The sequence below is a fragment of the Pan troglodytes genome, chromosome 13 (genome assembly GCF_028858775.2).
Source record: "Pan troglodytes isolate AG18354 chromosome 13, NHGRI_mPanTro3-v2.0_pri, whole genome shotgun sequence".
Classification (NCBI taxonomy): Eukaryota; Metazoa; Chordata; class Mammalia; order Primates; family Hominidae; genus Pan; species Pan troglodytes.
Genome location: NC_072411.2, coordinates 59,052,113 through 59,072,674, shown reverse-complemented (window position 1 = coordinate 59,072,674; position 20,562 = coordinate 59,052,113). Strand labels below are relative to the sequence as shown.

The following is a 20,562-nucleotide window of genomic DNA, read 5'->3' as shown; positions in this document are numbered from 1 at the left end:
CTAAAAACTGTCAGCACTGTATAGTACCAGGAAATTTAAGACTGAAAATAATAGCTAAAAATAAAAATAACAAATAGAACATTTGTTAGATTTGTGGCCTGGAAAAAAAAAAATCTCCTTAGGCCTTATTTTTCACAGTTCCCAAATAGAGACATATGAGGTTAAATATTTGAATATAGTCTAAATGAGATAATATATTTTAAAGTGTTTTGGAACTATAAAGTCTTGACTATGTTAGCCTACTATAGTTTGTAGTTTTATCTCAGGTAAGATCCCAGGTGTATTTTACAGTGCTAGATTCTTCTTCTTTTCCTAGGAAAAGATAAATTAGGACCAAAGAAACAGAATGATTTATTTCAATATTTACCCTAGATTAATATGAAAGATGGAGGTGAGTCTAATCTAAGATCTCTTCATTTAGGTTCAGTGTGAATGATGAGGTAGAGTGGCTCCCTCTTCTCTCCAGCTCTTCAGTAACATGCTTGCATGGGCTACTAAAAGAATGCCTGGCAGAGACACCCCATTTCTCAAATGACTCACTGGATACACACTCTGCCGGAAGCTCTGTATGCATACCACAGTGCAATTGATAATGTTTCAGACCAGTAACTCAGTACAGACTTCAAAAGTAGTGCATGTGATGTTATTTTGTGTTATTTTATGGATCCGTTGGGAATGTGATCAAAACAGATATGTCACGAAAAAAATAGTTCATTTTTTACAACATTGATTTTGTAACCAGTGAGTGATTTTCATCTGAGAAGAGAATCATCTGAAGAAATAAGGCCTAGACTGACACCATGAGGTTGGACTTTGGACCATATGTGTTTAGTCTGTTTGCTGTGTTGGAGGAAATATGGGAAATCGCCATGACCCTCTCTAGGTATAGGAGAAGGGAATGCATACTGGCATAATACCAAGCCAAAAGGTGAAACATAGACAATAGTTGTGAAATGATAAAGGAGGGTGATAGGATAGAAAGGTGACTATGAACCTGAACGTCAAAGTTCTTGCCAGATTTTGTGCACTGTGAATAGGGACAAGGACTCAGATTCTGTGATCCCAGTTTCACGTCTGCTAACTTGAGGCTGGAGTTCGACCAAACATCTCAAAATTTCCTTATAGCTCTTAAATGCTCAGATTCTCTAACCCAGGTGTGTGTGTATGTGTGTATGTGTACATATGTGTATGTGTATGTGTGTGTTCTAAACTGTCTTGAATTATAATTAAATGGAAAGCAAGTTTACAAGCAATTTACACAGAAAGTCAAATGATTCATTTACATGGGGTAATAAAGTAGGTTGGCAAAGGAATTTTTCAAAACACTAAGTATTTGAAATTCTGTTCTAAGGGTGAACAGATGCACACTTACTACCACAATACCTTTTGCATCTTTTATTTAAGTGAAAAGGATCCTTGAAATTTTAGTGATTCTCATGTGCACATTTTGTAAGGAAGTTTTTTTTAATGCAAGATTCTAAACTTCTCTATTCACCCATACTTAACTGGTGTCCTCCCAACTGTATATATGGTGGGTTTGGCCAAAGAGTTTTATATATAACTAACTCCCTCTGCACAAATTTAAATATCTAAGGCATTGTGCTATTGAGCTAGTAATATAATAGCTTGGCTTTGTATTTTATTGCAACAAATTCTTCCATTTCAGCATGCTACTTCTATTGAGAGAAATATATACTAAACAATGATTTAAAATGTACATAAAAGTTCCTAGATGAAAATATCTATGTCTTTTTCTGTTATATTCAGTGTCTATAAATCTGAACCTGCATTTATACATAGATTTATGCAATTGGATAACAATCTCACAATCATATCTTAAATCCTATCCATTTGTGAGGATTAGCCTGTTCAACTAATTCAGTGTGCTAGGATCGTAGTAATTTCGCTAGTCCTTTTCTCAAGACTGCATCCACAGGGAAATCTCACAGCATCTCCTCTTCAGCTTGTAAACATTAGCAGTCAGACCACATCATTCAGATTCATTCTCTGTTTTGTACTCGCAGGTACAAACTTCCCTACAACTATGGAAGTACCTCTATTAAAAGTAGAAAGGGTTAGAGACACTTTTTATGTTTATTTTTGTTGACTTTTTAAAGCAATTCGTAGTTCTAATATAATGAATGTAATAGATACATGTCTGTCTGTCTAACAACAGAAGCAATTAGCTTTGTTAAATCTTCTACTCCACCTAAATCAGCAATTTCAGATGCCTCAGGAAAAGAATATATGGGAGACAGCAATCAGATAGGAAAAGGGAAGGTCGGAGGAAAAGTGGTCTGCTCACTCTCTTGCTGTTCCCTGACAGTTTGTGAATTCAGTCCTAAAATGATTAACATAATTAAAGCTGCATAAACATTGCTTATTTATCTTACTTTTTAAGGGACTTTGCTGAGACTTGTTCCAAAAACAAATCAACCCCAGGGTCAATTATTGACTAAGTCAATGCATATTTTTAAATGTGAGATCATAGACAATATATAATTAGTAGAAAATAAAATCTTCTTTTCCATTTTCAACTCCTCATTGTCATACCATTTTCTCACCGTTCCTCACTCATAAAAATAGAATGAAAATTTACAGAGGTACTCAATGCAGTATTAGGGTCTGTTAGAGTCAGTGAACTCTCTTCCACCAATCTTACACACAATCACTGTATGTTGACAGTTTTTGTGTTTGAATATGACTTTATCTCTTTTTAGAGTGTTTATTCAGTGTCCTACTTATTGGATCACATTTCAGAATCTGAAAGTAAGCAAAGAAAGTTTCTTAGAAGTCAAAATAGCTATGCACACCTAATACTCGTGGCCTCCATAAGCACCTACTTTTATTTAATGTACATATTATATGATTTAGTTGTCTACTCTCCAAGATCTTAGCAGATTACAGACATATTGATTATAGTACAATGATAATTTGACAACTTGCACAAAGAAGATTCTTGGGCTCAATAAGTGTGTAAGCAATCTGGGCACAAGAATGTCACAATGTTATAGCATTAATCATCCTTTTTACTTGATGATTGTAAGTCATCAAGAAACATTAAATTATGGTTAAGTATATGGCTTTAGGAAGATCAAATCAGGGCCAGGCATGGTGGCTCACACCTGTATTCCCAGCACTTTGAGAGGCCAAGGCGGGCAGATCACAAGGTCAAGAGATCGAGACCATCCTGCCCAACATTGTGAAAACCCGTCTCTACTAAAAATACAAAAGTTAGCTGGGCGTGGTAGCATGCGCCTGTAGTCCCAGCTACTCAGGAGGCTGAGGCAGGAGAATCGCTTGAATCTGGGAGGTGGAGGTTGCAGTGAGCCAAGATTGTGCCACTTGCACTCCAGCCTGGCAACAGAGCGAGACTCTGTCTCAAAAAAAAAAAAAAAAATCAAATCAATATAATCAAATAAACAATTATTGCAATTATTGATGACTACTATTCAAATTTTATCTTTAACATTTTCCCATAACTTACTCTTTTCACCATTTTATGGATGAGGAAACTGAGGTGCAAAGAAGTAACTTTCTCAGGGTCACAGACGATAAAGTGGCAGAAGTAGAGAGTAAAGCCTGACCACAAAGATGTTGCTCTTTCTGCAACTCTGCTTTGCCTCAAGAATAAGATTTTCTTTCCATTTGAAACCATATTTGAAATTACATAGTCTAGCATCTCCAGTTTACAAATGAAGACATAAGAGTGAAAGAAGAAAGTTATTAGCCTAGGACAATGTAATGAATGAACCCAGAACCTAGATTCCTGATCTCACAGACCAAAGTTCTTTGCATGCTGCCATGTTGCTGACTGACATTGCCCCTGTCAATACCAAGTTCTCCTAACTCCCTGCCTGTTCTAATACCCAGTCTTGGATTAATAAAATTGATGAATATTGTTGTAGACATACATAGACTGATGCTCTACAAATCCAAGGTCTTTCGCTAGTCAAGACACTTACAGCTGCTTGTAATCTTGTGATATTTTCAAACTATTTCCCTGTAATCAATATCATAGTGTCCTGGGCTTCCAAGTTCCCACAGCTTCATATCTTCTGGCAAATTCACCTAGTTTACTGAGTTCAAAGTCATCCAATGTGAACTCTAACTTTAGCCATCATCTCCATCTCAGAATTTTTGTGTGGACCCTTCTCCCAGCCTATATGTAACAAAGAAGAGTTTTGCATCATTATCATATCTAGTTCATTCTGTTGCTCATTACGTTTCATCTGTCTTGAAGGAACTTGCTCCCTTAATTTCTAAGACTCACTCCTTCCTTCCAAGCATGTAACATTCTCCATTTTCTTTATATGTATTCCAGCTTCACTTATCTCTAGAATTATGTCATTCCACTCACGTCTCTTTTTTATTTGACTTCAAAATTCCTCAATAATACAATGGGTTCTCTTCCTCACTGTTCTTTCTCCTCTTCTCTTTTTAACCCATGAAAATGTAGTTACCTAGCTATTCTAGTTCAATAGAAATCTCCTATTCACCAAATGAAATAGTCCTTACTCTGTTCTCAATATTTGTTTTTCTTAAGCTCTGTTGAGTACCTGCTGCTCAAATCTGTCTGTTGATAAGACATTGATCTTCCTGGCTTTTCTCCTATGTTCTTGGCCACACATTCTTCATTTTCTTCTCATTTATTCTTTCTCCCACTCCTTACAAGTAGCCATTTCACCATCTCTTCTTCCTTATTCCTGTATTTTCTTCCTTGCTGATGTCATTCACTCTTATAGCTTTAGCCATCATCTTCCATGTAGATGACAAAAATAGTCTATCTTTAGCTTTAACCTTCATCTTCAGCCTGGAAATTTCTAGCTACTGCTACATTTTCTTTTGATGTTTACTGACACCTGAAACTTTTGACACACCTACATCTTAACTAACTTATTCTGCTAAACGTTCTCTTGATGTCTCAATTTCTGTCATTGCAACACCATCTTTTGAGGGACCTAGGCTCTATGGACATGCAGGATCATCTTCAGGTATGTGACTTTCCTGAAATAAAGTGCAAAATGTTGTATTCGTATTATTTTTATATAATTTTATCTGAAGAAAAGTTTTAGAAATTTTTATCATCTTTTCAAAGAGTTCAGAGAGCAAAAAAATATCTTAATAGCCACTGCTGGATTTAACATCTATTTTTCTCCTTGTGTGAAAAAAAGAAATGCCTATAGGTAAGCTTATAAATTCAAATTTTTGGATAGCTTTTGCAATCCGTGTGCTTATATTTCTTAGCTATTATATGCCAGAATAAATTATCAGTTGTTTGGTTTTGCTCAGTAAGAGAGGATAAGCAGAACTTTGTCTTCCCAAATAGAAATCACATATCTTGGATTATGACTTACTGTATAAAATTATGATTTTATCTCTAAATTTTAAAAATATATCCATCACTTTGTCTTTGCTGTTAAATACAGGATTTGGCTATCAAAAGAAATTACACTGTTTATGTGTACGGGCAGCCTAGTTTTGTGTTTATCTCAAATCAGGAACTCGTGTAAAACTAAAAGGTCAATTTGAAATATCTAGCTGTTTGACATCAGATGGATAAGGAGGAATTACACTTTCAACCAATTCAACTGTTACAATATTAGGGTAACTATTTTAAGAAAATATATTTGAACCTATGTTTGAATGAACTTGATTGCTCCTTGTATGAAATGACATCAAAAGCGAAATCTATTCTCTTTTTACACACAAATTATGCTCAAATTTGGTAATTTTTTTTCAGTTTGCTTCCTGAGGATTAATGGCTTGTAGACATAACTTTGTGATTAGAAAATTAACCACACTGTTGTGTTCCTTGCTTTCCTTTTTATGTGGAGTAATGCTGTTTTGCATTGGTTCTTATATTGTTTATCATTGTATGAAACAAAGCTTACAAATTAGATTTCATCTCCTATAAATTAGTGTATTTATATTTTCCAGGCCAGGGACTGTTAGGTGCCAAGCCACAAAGGAGAACAAGACAGCTCCTGTTCTTAAGGAGCAGAGTCTAACAAATATGTATCCACCTTGAAAAATATTGTTGTATTTATACTAGTATTATTACTATTATTCATTTTTAATGATTATTATACCTAGTTCTAGCAAAAACACATAACATTTTTTACAACAGAACATATTACTCAAAAAAGAAATGATATTCTCTAATATAAACAAGTTTTCTTTATAAAGGTAGAGAAATGTGTCAATTTTCTCCTTGAACTTCTGCCACCTTGTAATCAGGAACTAATTAATTAATTAGCTAATATTTTTAAAGTGCATTGGAAATGAGCTGTATCATAGAAATGCTAAGTATTTTAAAGCCTTGCGTTGCCTCATATATACCAAATAGGCTTTCTTAAAGTTTGTAAAGGACAATTTGAACAAATTACATTGGTTAAAGGAAAAAGCTAGGCGTATATTGAAGACAGGTGTAGTCAGGAGTAGGAGAAGTTGGAATGGGAAAGTGCAAATGTAATCAAGAGAAGGAAAATGATTCTTTACTTTTATCTCCATTTATCATTATCAGAAAACAAAAGAGATGTATGTCTTATAAAATGCTAAAAATAGAATACAAATTTATCAAAATGAAATAGTACGATAATTGTTCTTATACTTACGAAGTTGTTAATAGAGTTAAGTCAGGACTTCCTATACAGGTGATTATTTTATAATGCTCTTGGAACTTAACTCCAAGGCCAAAACATCCCATTTGGAATATTGAGCTATATCTGCACTGCCTAATCATGGATAACAATCAGCCTCTTCCTTCTCCATGATTTACATGTCCAAAGACTGTGCCAATGCCTGGGGAGGACAAAGGAAAGAAGAATCATGGCCAGTGCCCCCACACTGATAAATGTGGAAAACCAAGCCACAGCAGTCATGCTCCAATATGAGATTTCAAACCTAGAGAGTTCTCAAATGGGGTAAATTGCTCAAATACATTTTAGAGCCAGACTTACTTTGTGATTTTTAAACATGATCATGTGGAAATTCAACTTTGCTAGAAATTATATTTGTTTCAGTTTAGTGGTGGTGGTGGTGTGCAATCTTTCCACACTTCTCTTTCTTTAAAGCCAATGAGAGAGATGGCCCATAACATAGAAACAGAAGGCAACCGCAAAACATTATTATGGTACTATTTTCACTCCTCAGGTATTATTTGAAGCATTTGCAGATCACTGCTGGTGTTCTCTCTTGTGAATGTATGAGGAATAGACCTGACCCACAGAGTTAACTTGGCTAAGTGAGGTTCACTTGGCTAACTTGAGTTTGGCCTCAACTTGACATCATCACTGTGGGCTCAGCAAAGTGATTGCTCACAAGTAGACTGTGCAATATGCCCTTTTACCTCCTCCGAGGCCATAAATTATCACCCCAATAGTATACGATCATATCTTTTTCTACATCACTTAAGGCAGATTAAATGGCGTCATCCAGTCTTTCTTACCTTTACAATTCTCATAAGCCATTTGGCCGATGTAGAAACTGAGATGTAGAGAGACTGAATAGTTTCTCCAACCTCCTATATGTAGCAAAAACTTGGAGTTGAACATAGATGTCTAATGCCAGAGCCAGAGTCCTTAACCAATATACCATACTCTCTACCCATAATAATGATAATTACTAACACTTATCTAGAACCAGTGCTTTTCCAGTTAATTAAATTACTTGACTAATTTTATCTTCACAACAACCATATAATGTAGCTATTATTACTATACCACTTGTATGTATGAAAAAACTGAGATGTAGAGAGGTTGTATAATTAAAGTTTGATCAATAGTAAGTGGCAGAGCAGGGATCTGAATAGGACATACTGACTTTAGGATTTTATTTCCCATATAAATATCATGTAGAAATATAGTATGCTTCATGACAAATCTTAGTGAGATACTGGATTTTTTCTCCTTTATATGACTGTAAGAGCTTCATAAGTCCTCATTTGTATGAAAATTTGTTCCTAACCATTGTTTGGATTAAGACAGTAACATTAAAAAATTATTTATCCCTTAGAAGAGCAATACACTATCATGTAAGCACTTATGAATGTACTAGTACAGATGTTTATCTGATTAGCTAGCTGTCATTGTGCAGAGTTAAACTCTAAGTAAAGGAATCTGTTGTAAGTCTTTGATAGAGATGAGTTTTAGAAAAGGTCCAAGTGCTCCCTGAAGAAATCATACCTGATAGGGAGAGAAACTACAGAAGGTCCTGAATAAACAGGATACCACACTGTATCCTGAGAAGAAAATACATCAAATAAGTAGAGAAATGCTCTTTGCCTCAGATTTGAACCTATAAACTAGCTTGACACATACAAACACCAAATATGAAATGACCAAGGAAGTTTGACTTCTTCACAGAAATCTCAGAAGCCTCTGCTTGAACTCCACACCAAGCCTGCACTCAGCCTGTTATTTCTCTTTCCTCTGTGTTTCTACAATTTAAAGTAGAAATTTGAACTTCAGTTTTCTTGCTGTGGTGCTCCGTGTACTTGGTTTGGGCTCCTCACTTGTTCTAGTGCTCTATGCCCTAGTTGTAGTCTCCATGATCTAAATCAGGCTGTAATTGTTGATTAATACCTTGAAAGGGACCAGCCAAGGCCCATGACGAAAGTTCAAAGGCCCGGAAGTTAGATGTGTATTTTGCTGGCTTGAAGTCTTGATCGGCTCCTTTGACTGTGGCTATGGTGAAAGTTGTAAGAAAAGCAAAAAGCAATAGTGCTCCCCCCCCCGGCCACACCCCTTACCACCCATACCAATCTTAACTATTTAGGCTTGTCCTCTACACAACTGTCTTGAAAAATTCTTTGACAAATTTTGTGGATCCTCTGCCATTCATTCAGTTTGACAGCTATGTGCTTTTTTTATAGGAAAAAGATAAAATAGACATATGTAACTATTAGGCAAGTTGCATCAAAATTTGGGAATGCTAATTAACAGAGAACTTACCTTTACAAAAATCCTGTAAATTGCTGTCTATTTTTCCAGAAATTATGCTTATTTACTGTTTTCTGTTTCTGAGAAAGAATGTTTTAAAAACCCAACCCAACTCAATTCTATATTAATAATATAAAGAAAGACCATATAAAATGGATTTTGAGAATTATGTTAGATTATACATGTAAATGATATTATACATGGTTAATATTAGGGATCATTTTTCTAATTTCCTATTTTCCTTTCTTTCCTATATTTCTTTTCAGAGTTATATTATGTCATGTTCTATTAATATCTGGATGAAAGATATTGCCATATTCATGTTATAAATATCCAGATTGAGGACAGAGTTTTGAGTAATATGGTAACACCAAGTATTATTATGTGTAGAGCATTTTATCAACTCTCCATCTTAAGGGGTTTTCCACAATTAAAAAAGATGATTAAAGAAGCTATTGCTAACTAATTGTAGATTAGTGTTGGCTGTAAAGTAAGGTTTCTCAGGTAGAGATTTATTCCCATTTGTAGAGCTTGCATATTTTTGGAAAGCTTAGGCATCAGAGCCCTGTAGCCTGTTTTTCAGCAGCTCACAGTAAATGTGATTACACTCAATCATCATCTTGAAGTTCTCTGTGCAAATGCAGGAGGTTCTTGCCTTGAGAAAAATCTTTAAAAGTTGCACAGCTCCCCAGAAGCAGAGGTTGAGAGGGAGGCATGCTTTGTGTCATACACATTAATTCAGTTGGCACATTACAATGTTAAACTAAATGACATTATTACAAAGCTGTGCTAAGAAGTGTTGACAGGTCCATATGGTAATTTTACAATGTATAATGAACACACAGACTCCTTTCTTGCAGAAATTTATAGTTCAAATCTATACCCAGGATATCCAGTTTTATTTCCAGAAACTTAAATTGACTTATTACGATGTAGTGAATGTATAAATTAGTTCCAGTAGTTGAACTGAAACATTTCCCTACAGACTCAATTAGATTCATTAATCTGCTGTGTAGACCTGTAAACGGCCCATTGTTCTTTTCCCCCCAAAATGTCAAAAACTATTTCTCTAACTATAAAATATTTCCTACAAAAACTGTTTTAAATGGTCAGAATATTGTATATTAGAAACCCAGAACTGCAAATTATCTTATTGCCCTGGCACCTTTTTTCCAAAGAAAAATAGGGTCCAGCCCTTGCCAAGTAATTTAATGGGGTTAGTGACTGAATTCAGTGCTCTATCACACTGAAAATGCACTGAAATTAAGAAAAGATCATCTTTTCTCCTTTCCTACTGCATAAATCAGCTGGCATGGGGCATATTGTGTATGTTCCTAGCCCCACAGCTTTTTCATTTTAAAACTTTTGTTTATGTGCCTCCCTCTGCCTGAAATGTGGCAGCTTATCAGTCCATTGTGATGTTCCATGGAGGCAGAGTAAAATAATACAACCTGTTAATAAATTCCATTTCAAACGATGCACACCTGTGTCTTACCTTTTTCAAAATACCACCCTCCTTGTGGGAACTAGGGAGGCCACTGCTCAGCAGAGCTTTAAACACAAATCTTTTTTTTAAGCTACTGTTGTAGAATTTTTAAAAACAACCTTGTTTTATTGATTGATGAAGGTGGCTGTTTTTACTTACTGCACGACATTTTTTGCTTCTGTGATTTATTAAACATTATTTTTTTGAAAAACCTTTACAGCTGTTACCTTTGACTTTTTTTTAATGGTTCAGCTCTAATAATCTTTAGAGGGTTGCATTTGAGGCTAACTTTGATTAGGTTTTTAATCCTGGGTAGACAAGGAACTGTTCCATTTTAAAGATGAGAGGGGGCTGCTGTGGTCATTTTCAGACAGACTGAAACTGATGTGATCTGAAATGGAAATACTTAAGACTTGTTTAATTTTGTTTAACAGAAAACAATTTCAGTTCTCTTTAGGGGGGAAAGATACGTATTTAAGAGTATGGGGGTGTCTCATAAGGCAAGCAATGGAAAACAAATAATCTTTAGAAATGATTTGCAACCAAGGATTCAAATATTCTCTCCCTCTCTCTCTCCATCTTTCTTCTCTCATTATAGCTACTTCATTCTTACTCATTATTACTTCAGTTCTAGTTTAGCTTTCTCTGCTTCTCTGGTTCATAGTGTGAAAAGTTTGGCTAAAGGGAATCTCCCAATTCTTACACGGCAGAGCAAATCTTCTCCCATCTCAATCCCAGTTTTAGAAAATTATATTCTTATTGGTCTAATTGCTTCAGTTCCTGCTTCTTTCCTACTTTGAGGACAATCAAATGTGACTAGAGAGTGGACTGACACTGGTTAATGGTAGCAAAGAGGGGATGCTCCACTTTGGGCAGGAGTAAAAATCTGCTACTCTAGCTGAAATGGAGAGAAAGTTAAAAAGAGGGAGCTCCCAGGAAATGTTGGTAATGGTAAATGGGGGTTAGTGTTGGGCTGAATACACACATGGAACAAGTATCTATCTATCCTATTTTAAAAACCCTTCATCATTATCTTCAGTCCAATATTATGTAGAAAGTTAGAGCCGTAGGTGCTCCAAAAGTAGAGATGTTGGACTTTTCCTCCAGGATGATATTTCCAGTGAGAAATATAATGTGTTGGAATAATCAGCTTCCTGTTCACAGTCCCATGTTCATCTGCTCGCAGGACACGCACAATTTTCCTGCCAATGTAGAGCATAACATTTCCTTCCCCCACCCTTTCCATTTCATTAATATGGAGGTGGGGAAGGGGTGTGCCAGATTCTTCTTAACAACATATTTCCCCCTAATTTTTCAACTTATCACCTCCCTTCTTGGAATCCTAGCTTTTCATGACAAATTGAAGAGTTCTTGCTTGTGCAAATCTGCTCAATGCTAATATCTGCACCTGTACTCCGGGGTTGTGGCAAAGCAGCCACACATGCACAATGAGTATGAATCTCCCACATCTAGAAAAGACAGGAGGACTGATATCAGCAAAACCAGCTCAAGTACTTCCTTGTCCTATGGAATTGGTAACTGCTGTGTTTGGAAAGCCTTTCCTATGGCTCAGCACTTTGCATTTCCACACAGATATTTATTAAAGAACTCCTATGTGCCAGGCACTGTGTTGTGTACTTATAGAGAGGCAAAATAAGTAAGATACTGTTTCTGCCTTCAAGGAGAGTGCCATGTTGATGGGGTGACAAGATAGTGTCTCACCAATAATTATGGTATAAGGGACAATGTGGATATACTGAATAAAGCTGATGGGAGTAATTATAGAAAACTTCTTGGAAATGAGCTTAAAAGATGACTAGAAGTCTAATAAAAGGAGATATGGAACATATTAGGTTTACTGGCATTCTCCTATTTAAGAGTCCTTTCAAAAGAGAATAGTCTTAAATAGAATGAAAATACAGAAGACTTGCAGGGAAGTTTAGAAGAGGATTGGAATGAGGGAAATTTGACTGAGCTCACCTCTATTGTCAATACAAAGAGAAATGAGGGAAGATATGAGGGAGGAGAAAGAAGGACAGAATAAGCAGGAATAGAGCCTCCTGGTGAACAGGAGCCCCAGTGTAGAATTCCTTGTTTTACATGCACTTTGAAGTAATGTTTCTAGCAGGCCTATCATTTGGCAGAAACTATCACATAATAGCTGTGTTGTCCATTGTATTTATTGGTAAATTGTCTCAAACAGGATTAGCTTAAGGTAACAAAGTTAGTAGGTAATGCAGCTGGGAATTGAACCCAGTGTGCTGAATTTAAAAGATGGAAACATTCATCAGGAGAATTAAAGGAAGAGATGGGCAAGTACTCATGAACTTGCTTCTTTGTTAGCATCCTTGATCCTCCTCTCTCTTCTCTATTGTCCTTGCCCTTTTAAGCAACTCTAGTTACCAGATTGTAATTAAAGGTGCCTCAGCAACAGAAATTTGTTCATGTGTCCTGTAGGTTCATCATTATATAAGTGTGACTTAGTTGCCTTCTCTTTCTGCTTCTCCCTAGTCACCTTTTAGGTTCTGCTCCCAAAACTAGGTATTCCTGTTCAGGCCACTACCTGACAATCTCTTTTTTCACATCTTCATTCAGACTTTCTCAAGAGAGACTATATGATTGGCCTAAGTCATTATTGTCATTGCTATGGAATAAGCCTTTGAGCCAGACCTCTTCTAGACTGTGACCAGCCTTTATGTAGGATGCCATGGGTCAGAGGCTCACTTCAGTCTAAAAAATTGTCTTCAAGATGGTTGGGTCATGCAACTTGGCTGCTGATTCCCCTATGTTAAAAAATCTCTTAAAATGGGCTCTATTTGGACATATAAGGAGAGAAAGCTAAGAGACATTACAATTTCAGGCACTAAAATCAATGCAACATTGATCCTGACCTGCCTAAAGCAAACCAAAAAATGTGTTACCCTTTTCAAAATGAGAGTATATTTCTTAAGCTAAGTACCATTGCATATCATATTTATTTTTGTCTTCCATTAAAGTAACTGATCCATAGTTGTGCTTGATTATAGAACAAAGTGACTAAGAACATAAACTTTGGAACCAGACATAGGTTCAGTTCCTACCTTGGCTGTCTGTTGTCTCAATGACTTTAGTAAGTTATCCAAATTTTCTATGCTTCTTTTTCTTTATTTGTTGAATAGCTGTCAGTATCTAATGAGGTGTATACAAAGATCAAATGAGGTAATATCTGTAAAATGCAAGCACATAACAAATAATAGACTAATTTTTAAAATAAATGAATATTGCCTTAAAATTAGTAGATGCCCATGTAAAAATGTTACGAGAAGGAAATTAATAAACAGAAAAAATTATTTGCAGAGTGATCAACTTCAAAGACCTTGGATTCATTGTAGATTTTGGTTTATAAACAAACACACACACAAAAACCTTTTTTGTTGTTGTTGTTGTTTGTTGTTTGTTTTTTTTTTTGAGATGGAGTCTTACTCTGTCACCCAGGCTGGAGTGCAGTGGCACGAACTCAGCTCACTGCAACCTCTGCCTCCCAGGTTCATGCCATTCTCCTGCCTCAGCCTCCAGAGTAGCTGGGACTACAGGTGCACACCACCACACCCAGCTAATTTTTATGTTTTTAGTAGAGACAGGGTTTCACCATGTTGGCCAGGATGGTCTTGATCTCTTGACCTCGTGATCCGTCTGCCTCAGCCCCCTAAAGTGCTGGGACAGGCATGAGCCACCGTGCCTGGCCAAACCTTTGTTTTTATACAACCATAGAACCATGGGCTAAGAAACATAATTCTATTTAGTATCCTATACATAGTTTGCAAAAGGATATTCTCAATCTATACTCTTTGAGTAAGTGTGCCTTTCCCATAAAAATATCTGAAGGAGATTCTATGATTCTTAAAACTTAATGTGCTAATGGCCACATGTAAAGATGAAACCAAATGTTAATGTCATAGTTGATTGAGCCAAGGTTTTATGCATACATGAGAGTGGCACATTTTTAAAATGTGAGCAAACATTAAAGTATAAGGTTTATAAAACAAATTAGTCATAGTTTACTTTTTAGTGTATTTAAAATGTGTCATTGATGACCTTTTAGTAGTAAAGACAAGAAAAAGCAGTAACACTTGAATTTTAGGAGAAAAACACATTCAAAATTATCCTTTTTAATATATTAGTACATTTCCATATCTAAAGCCAGCTTCTCAACAGGGCTGTGTTTTTTTTGTGAATGATCAACTCTCTAATTAGCCAATTATCATTGCAAAGAGCGAAAGGGACAAAAATCACAAACTGTTAGTAACTTAAAATAGTTATCTACATCACTACATATGAACGGAGAGTTTAAGTAGAATAAAAGGTTGGGGATCAGAATGAAACTGTTTCTAACCCTTTGCTGAGATAAAAATAACATTTTACAATATGGTGTCACTTTTCTCTGTTTGAATAATGAGAGTAATTTTTTACATCTGCATGACTATTAAGAAGCAGTGTGTGTTCCATTTGTAAAATAATACAAAGCAGCTTTGAAATGTTTTATAACCTTTATTAAGAATAACTCCAAAATATCCAGACACTATTTATGGTTATAATTACTACTCTTAACTCTCTGTATTTACTACAGTCAATATATCTGCATCTCTAAATGACAAATGAGGCACAACTCTAAAATTTTGACACCTGTTGGGAATATCACCCTCTGAAACTGTAGCTAGTAAGAAACTACAGAAAATTAATACAATAAGCCATCTGCAGAGTTAACCCACAATAGGAGAAGTTTTATAAACAAAACCAGGGTGTTACTAAATATCACCAGGCAGATGCCAATCAAAAATAAAACTAATATGCAATAGACTGAAACCCTGGAAATTATTCTATGCTGATGGCAGTCACAAACACAAATATAGTGTTTTGTGTGAGCGTAGAAAGTATGTTTCTGAATAAGAATTTGTCAGTATTCCATTGTACTACTCTAAAGCAAGGATTTAGGGTCCTTCTCTGTCTATTCAGTGTATGTATTGTCTACTAAGACAATTGTCACTTCAGCAAGTATACAACTGAGTCCAGGGAATGAGTAGTCTTAAAATGACTCCCTGGGTACTAGCTCTCCCTATTAAAAAGTTTTGCCCTATTTATACAACCAGTTATCTGGTTAGACAGACTTCCCAAGGTAAATGAAAACATGACCTTCTGGTGTACACATTTATTTGTTAAGTGTTGCTTAGTATAACTTAGACCCTGGGACATGTTAATTCCTCAGTGAACTGACAAAATTAAGTGCCTCAATGTGCATAACTCAGATCTGAACTCTGGAATAGGAGAGTTCTACTAAATTACAGTTAATCTACAAACTCAACATCCAGCAATAGCTCAATTGTCTTAAGGGAAGCATGCAACTGGCAATAGATAAACAGAGATTTATTTACTTCATGGCAAATGCTTCTTGCAATGTAAATACTAAGAGTATTGCTAATTAAACACATTAGGCAACTAATTGAACAACATGAAATTTAGAGTTCCATAAATGCTTTTCTACTTTTGTTATCACTTTGTTTACATTACAGATGTGGCACTAACCATATACTTCCTTCAACTGTAGTATTTAGGTACAAGTCTTATTTTTGCCTCTAAGTTGCAATTTATTTTAGGACAGGTGTCAATGTCTCCCCTCACAGCCTAGGGTAGTCCCTTGCATATTGTAAGTATGTACTAACAAATATTTATCAAATGAACAACATATCTTATTTCTATGTCTTATTGTGACAGATAGTCTCTTCTTTCCTATATTACAGCAGTTGGAAGCTTTGAAACTATATTTCCAAGAATCCCTATTACCAGCAGAGTGCTGGTCACACTTCTTCCGTAAAAGGCACTTACTCAATAGTTGGGAAGAGAAACAGAAGTAGAAACCATCATTGGTCTTGTGGCAGCAATGGGCAGGTGTGAAAGTTTCTGAGCATCCTACTAAAAATTACCCAGTTTGGTTCTACTATGATCATTAACAGTGGATTCCTGCAGTTCCTTCAGTTCTTCCACTTCCCAGTGTTTTAGAAATTTTTTTTTAGGAAATCCAGCAGGGGCTTTCCCTGAACACTATCACAGTCTTTCCAACAATTCCACAGGCTCTAATTCCCTGTATTGAATTCCGTTCTGTTTAAAATTTCTGATGTATTTTCTGTTTTCCTAAAATACTGACTGACAGACTTGAAATTATGCTTTCCATTTGCTTGTCATTCCTATTCTGTCTCTATTATGAAAAAAAAAACTAAAGTTTTGAACATTCTTCCAAGATTTTAATTGTATTAGCAGTGGAGGAAATGCCACAGCTTCAAATTCCAATTATGCATTAGATTTATGGCCATAATAGATGGAAATGGCATAACTGATCTATCTCTTTATAAGCATCATAGCATGCTCTGAGTCACAATCCAGATAGTATTGGAATTTTGATATTTGATAGCTGCAATTAAGAAGCTGCTAGAACCTATCTTTAGTTTTAAGGTTATTTGCATTTACGTGTGAAATTTAAGTATCACCATAACAATGTCTATAAAGGAACTATAGGAAAAGATATTGACTGTGACTTTTTTTGAAATCTACATATTAGTTTGAGAACAATTGAAATTCTAACAATGTATTTTTTAATTCATTGTTTGCCTCTTTATTTCTTTTTTATTTTCTCAGGTAGGTTTTGTAGTTTTCAGTGTATAGGTCTTGTACATCTCATTACTAAAAGTTATTTCTAAATATTTGATGTTTTGAGGTGAATATTTTTTAAATGTTAAATTATTATTGAAAATACTAAATAATATTTTAAAACTTTACATCCAGTTGTTTCATATTTCAATTATTTTTTGCTTAAAGATAGAATTATAATTTGATTTTGTAGTTTGACTTTGCATTTTGAAATTGTGATAAATTATTCATTCCAGTAGCTTTATGTGTATTACTTAGAATATTCTATACACATATTCTATTGCTTGAAAATAAGGAGAATTTTATTTTGTCTCTTTCAGTCTGTATACCTTATATTTTCTTGCCTTATTCTGCTGGAGCTAGGACTTCCAGAAAAATGTTGAAAAGAAGTGGAAAGCTGACATTCTTGTTTTTTCTTAATCCTAAACAACCTTCCACTGCTATGTTAGTTATGGATGTTTCATGTATGCACTTTATCATTTAGAGGAAGTTTCCTTCTATTTCTAGAAGGAATATTTATTTATTTAGATATATATATAAATATTAGAAGAAATATATATAATATATATAAATAAATGTTAGAAGGAATATTTATTTATTTTTGAGATGAGCTCTTGCCTGTCACCCAGGCTGGAGTGCAGTGGTGCAATGTCCACTCACTCCAACCTCTGCCTCCTGGGCTTTCCAGCTTTTGCCATTAAGTTCAACTACTTATATGAAAGGAACAAATTCTGTGAAATCAAAAATTATGAGAACCAATGAGATTAAATGTTTATACTATTATCTTATTATGCTTTTACTGTCTGTAAAACTTGTAGTGGTATCCCCTCTTCCATTCCTGATATTGGTAATTGATGTATTTTCTCTCTTGTTTTTTCCTTGATCAGTCTATCTAGACTTTATCAACTTTATTGATCTTTTCAGAAATCCAGCATTTAGTTTTATTTACCTTTTTTCTGAGACAGAGTTTCACTCTGCCACCCAGGCTGGAGTGCAGTGGTGCGATCTTGGCCCACTGCAACCTCCGCCTCCCGAATTAAGCAATTCTCCTGCCTCGGCCTCCTGAGTAGCTGGGATTACAGGCATGTACCACCATGCCCAGCTTTTTTTTTTGTATTTTTAGTAGAGATGGGGTTTCACTATGTTGGTCAGGCTGGTCTTGAACTCCTGACCTCATGATCCACTTGCCTCAGCCTCCCAAAGTGCTGAGATTACAGGCATTTCATTGACTTTTACATTGTTCATCTGTTTTTTATTTCATTGCCATTATTTCTATTTCTGGTCCAAGTCATTGTTTTGTGTATATCCACGTTGTCCTCTGACATCATTTTCTTTCAGTCTAAAAAAGTTCGTTTTTGTAATTTCATGTAATGAACGTCTCATGGCCAAAAATTCACTAGGCTTTTGTTCATCAGAAATTTGTCTTTGATTCTGTTTTTTTAACTTTTCATTTTTAAAATAATTTCAGACTTACAAAAAATTTCAAAAATAGTGTAAATAAAATTCTATACACCATTCAGAATCCCTAAACAATACAACTTTACCGTATTTGTTTTATAATTCAATCCTTCTCTTCATATATATGGAGTATATGTGTATGTGTGCATGTGCACAAATATATGCATATGTTGTTATAGAAATATAAATACATTTGTGTATATACACATATATGTATTTGTGTGTGTCTGTGTGTGTGAGTACCCACACACAGACACACACACAAATCTTAACCTAAAATCAAATACCATCACTTTAAAGAATATTGTCACTAGATGTCGAATTCTAGGTTGATAATTTTATTTCAGCAATTCAAAGATGTCATTGTATTGTCTTCTGGAATTCACTGTTTCTAATGAGAAGTCAGTGGTCATTTTTATCTTTGTCATATCTTTGTCATTATCTTTGTTTGTATGTCGTATTTGCTTCTACTCTGCTACCTTCAAGATTTCCTTTTTATTGTTGGTTATGGAAATACATTATAATGGGCCTTAGTGTAGTTTTCTTTATGTTTATCCTGCTTGAGTTGTGTTGGGTTTCTCAGATTTGAGAGTTTATAATTTTTATGAAATTTGCAAAAATGTGGCATTTATTCTTTTAACTTTTTTTTGTTCTGCTTTTCTGATCCTCCAGTTATATACATAATAAATTGCCAAACATTTTCCTACAGGTTCCTGAAGATCTGTTTATTTTTGTTTCAATCTTTTGCTGCCCATGTTTTATTCTGGATTTTTTTTCCCTTTGCCACATCTATCTATTCTTTATTTCTCAGTGGATTTTTCTTTACAGATAATGTATGTTTTGTTTATCTATTTTTCCATTTCTGTCTTTATTAATCTTCTAGGTTCTCTTGACTATATTAATAGTTTCCTCTAAATCTTTTAAGATATTTATATTAGTTATTTTAAAATTAATATCTTCCAATTCCACTCTCTCTGTCATTTCTGGTTTTTTTCTACCAGTTGATTGTTCTCTTTGTTCTGAATCATATTTTCTGCTTTCTCACATGTCTAGTAATATTTTTATGAAATCCTAGGCATTGCAATATTATGATTTATGATTTTTCTTTAAAGAGTATTGAGTATTGTTTTTGGTAATTAAGTCACTTGTGAATCATCTCATTTTTCCTCCATTTTTCATGTTATGTTAGGATATAACCTGAGTACCCTTTTTCTAGATCACTCCAGCTCTACTAAAAAAAGTTACCTTTTTGAAGCTTCCATTGAATACCCCAGGAGTTCAACAGAGTATCGCCATTCCTATTAGTCAAAACTCATATGTCTTCTAGCTCTCAGAATTCTAGAATGAATATCTCCTTATTAGTCATTCTTTCCATTGTGATTATTTTCTGCTTAGCCTCCTTATAGAGCCTTACCCTATAAATGTACAAAGACTCATAGGCACCCTGGTGCAGATTTATGGAGCTTTTTCTCTGCGTAGCTCTGTCCTTTTTTACTCTGCCCCAAAATTCTAGTAGTCTCAGCCTCTCCAAACTCAGAAACGATTTCCCTAATTCAGAGATAGTACCATTCTCTGCTTGGGATTTCTTTTCCATATTGTGGTCTGGAAAATGTCTCCAGGTAGAAAGCCAAGGTTATTTTAGGGATCATATCATTTGCTTCCCTTACCTCAGAATCACACACCTGTACTGTCTGTTGTCCAATCTCTGAAAACAATTGTTTTATATATTTTGTTTGGTTTCCTACTTGTTTACTATGGGAGAGCAAGTCTAGTCAGATTCATTCTGTCATGGACAGGAGTGGGAGTCCGTAGTTTACTTTTTGAAAAAGAACTAAATTGTCTTTGGGAAAAATCTCAATCTCTCTCTCACTCTCTCTCGCTCTCTCTCTCTCTCTCCCGACCCCTTGCTCCATCTTTAATGAGCAAATGTGTTCTGTTATGTGAAAATCAAAATCCTAGTTTATTGTGGGTTGGAGGGGTTTGTGATAAGAAACTAAT

The 20,562-nt window shown here is 35.0% G+C and overlaps 1 long non-coding RNA gene across 1 annotated transcript; it reads right to left on the bottom strand.

The window, feature by feature from the left end:
* Nucleotides 1-3,650: 3,650 nt before the first annotated feature.
* Nucleotides 3,651-19,889, bottom strand: LOC104005222 (uncharacterized). Its single transcript, XR_008546797.2, has 4 exons — nucleotides 19,810-19,889; nucleotides 13,509-13,633; nucleotides 6,618-6,804; nucleotides 3,651-5,007 (listed from the first exon to the last, which is right to left on the bottom strand). It is a non-coding gene; the product is annotated as an uncharacterized LOC104005222 (long non-coding RNA).
* Between the last annotated feature and the right edge of the window lie 673 nt (nucleotides 19,890-20,562).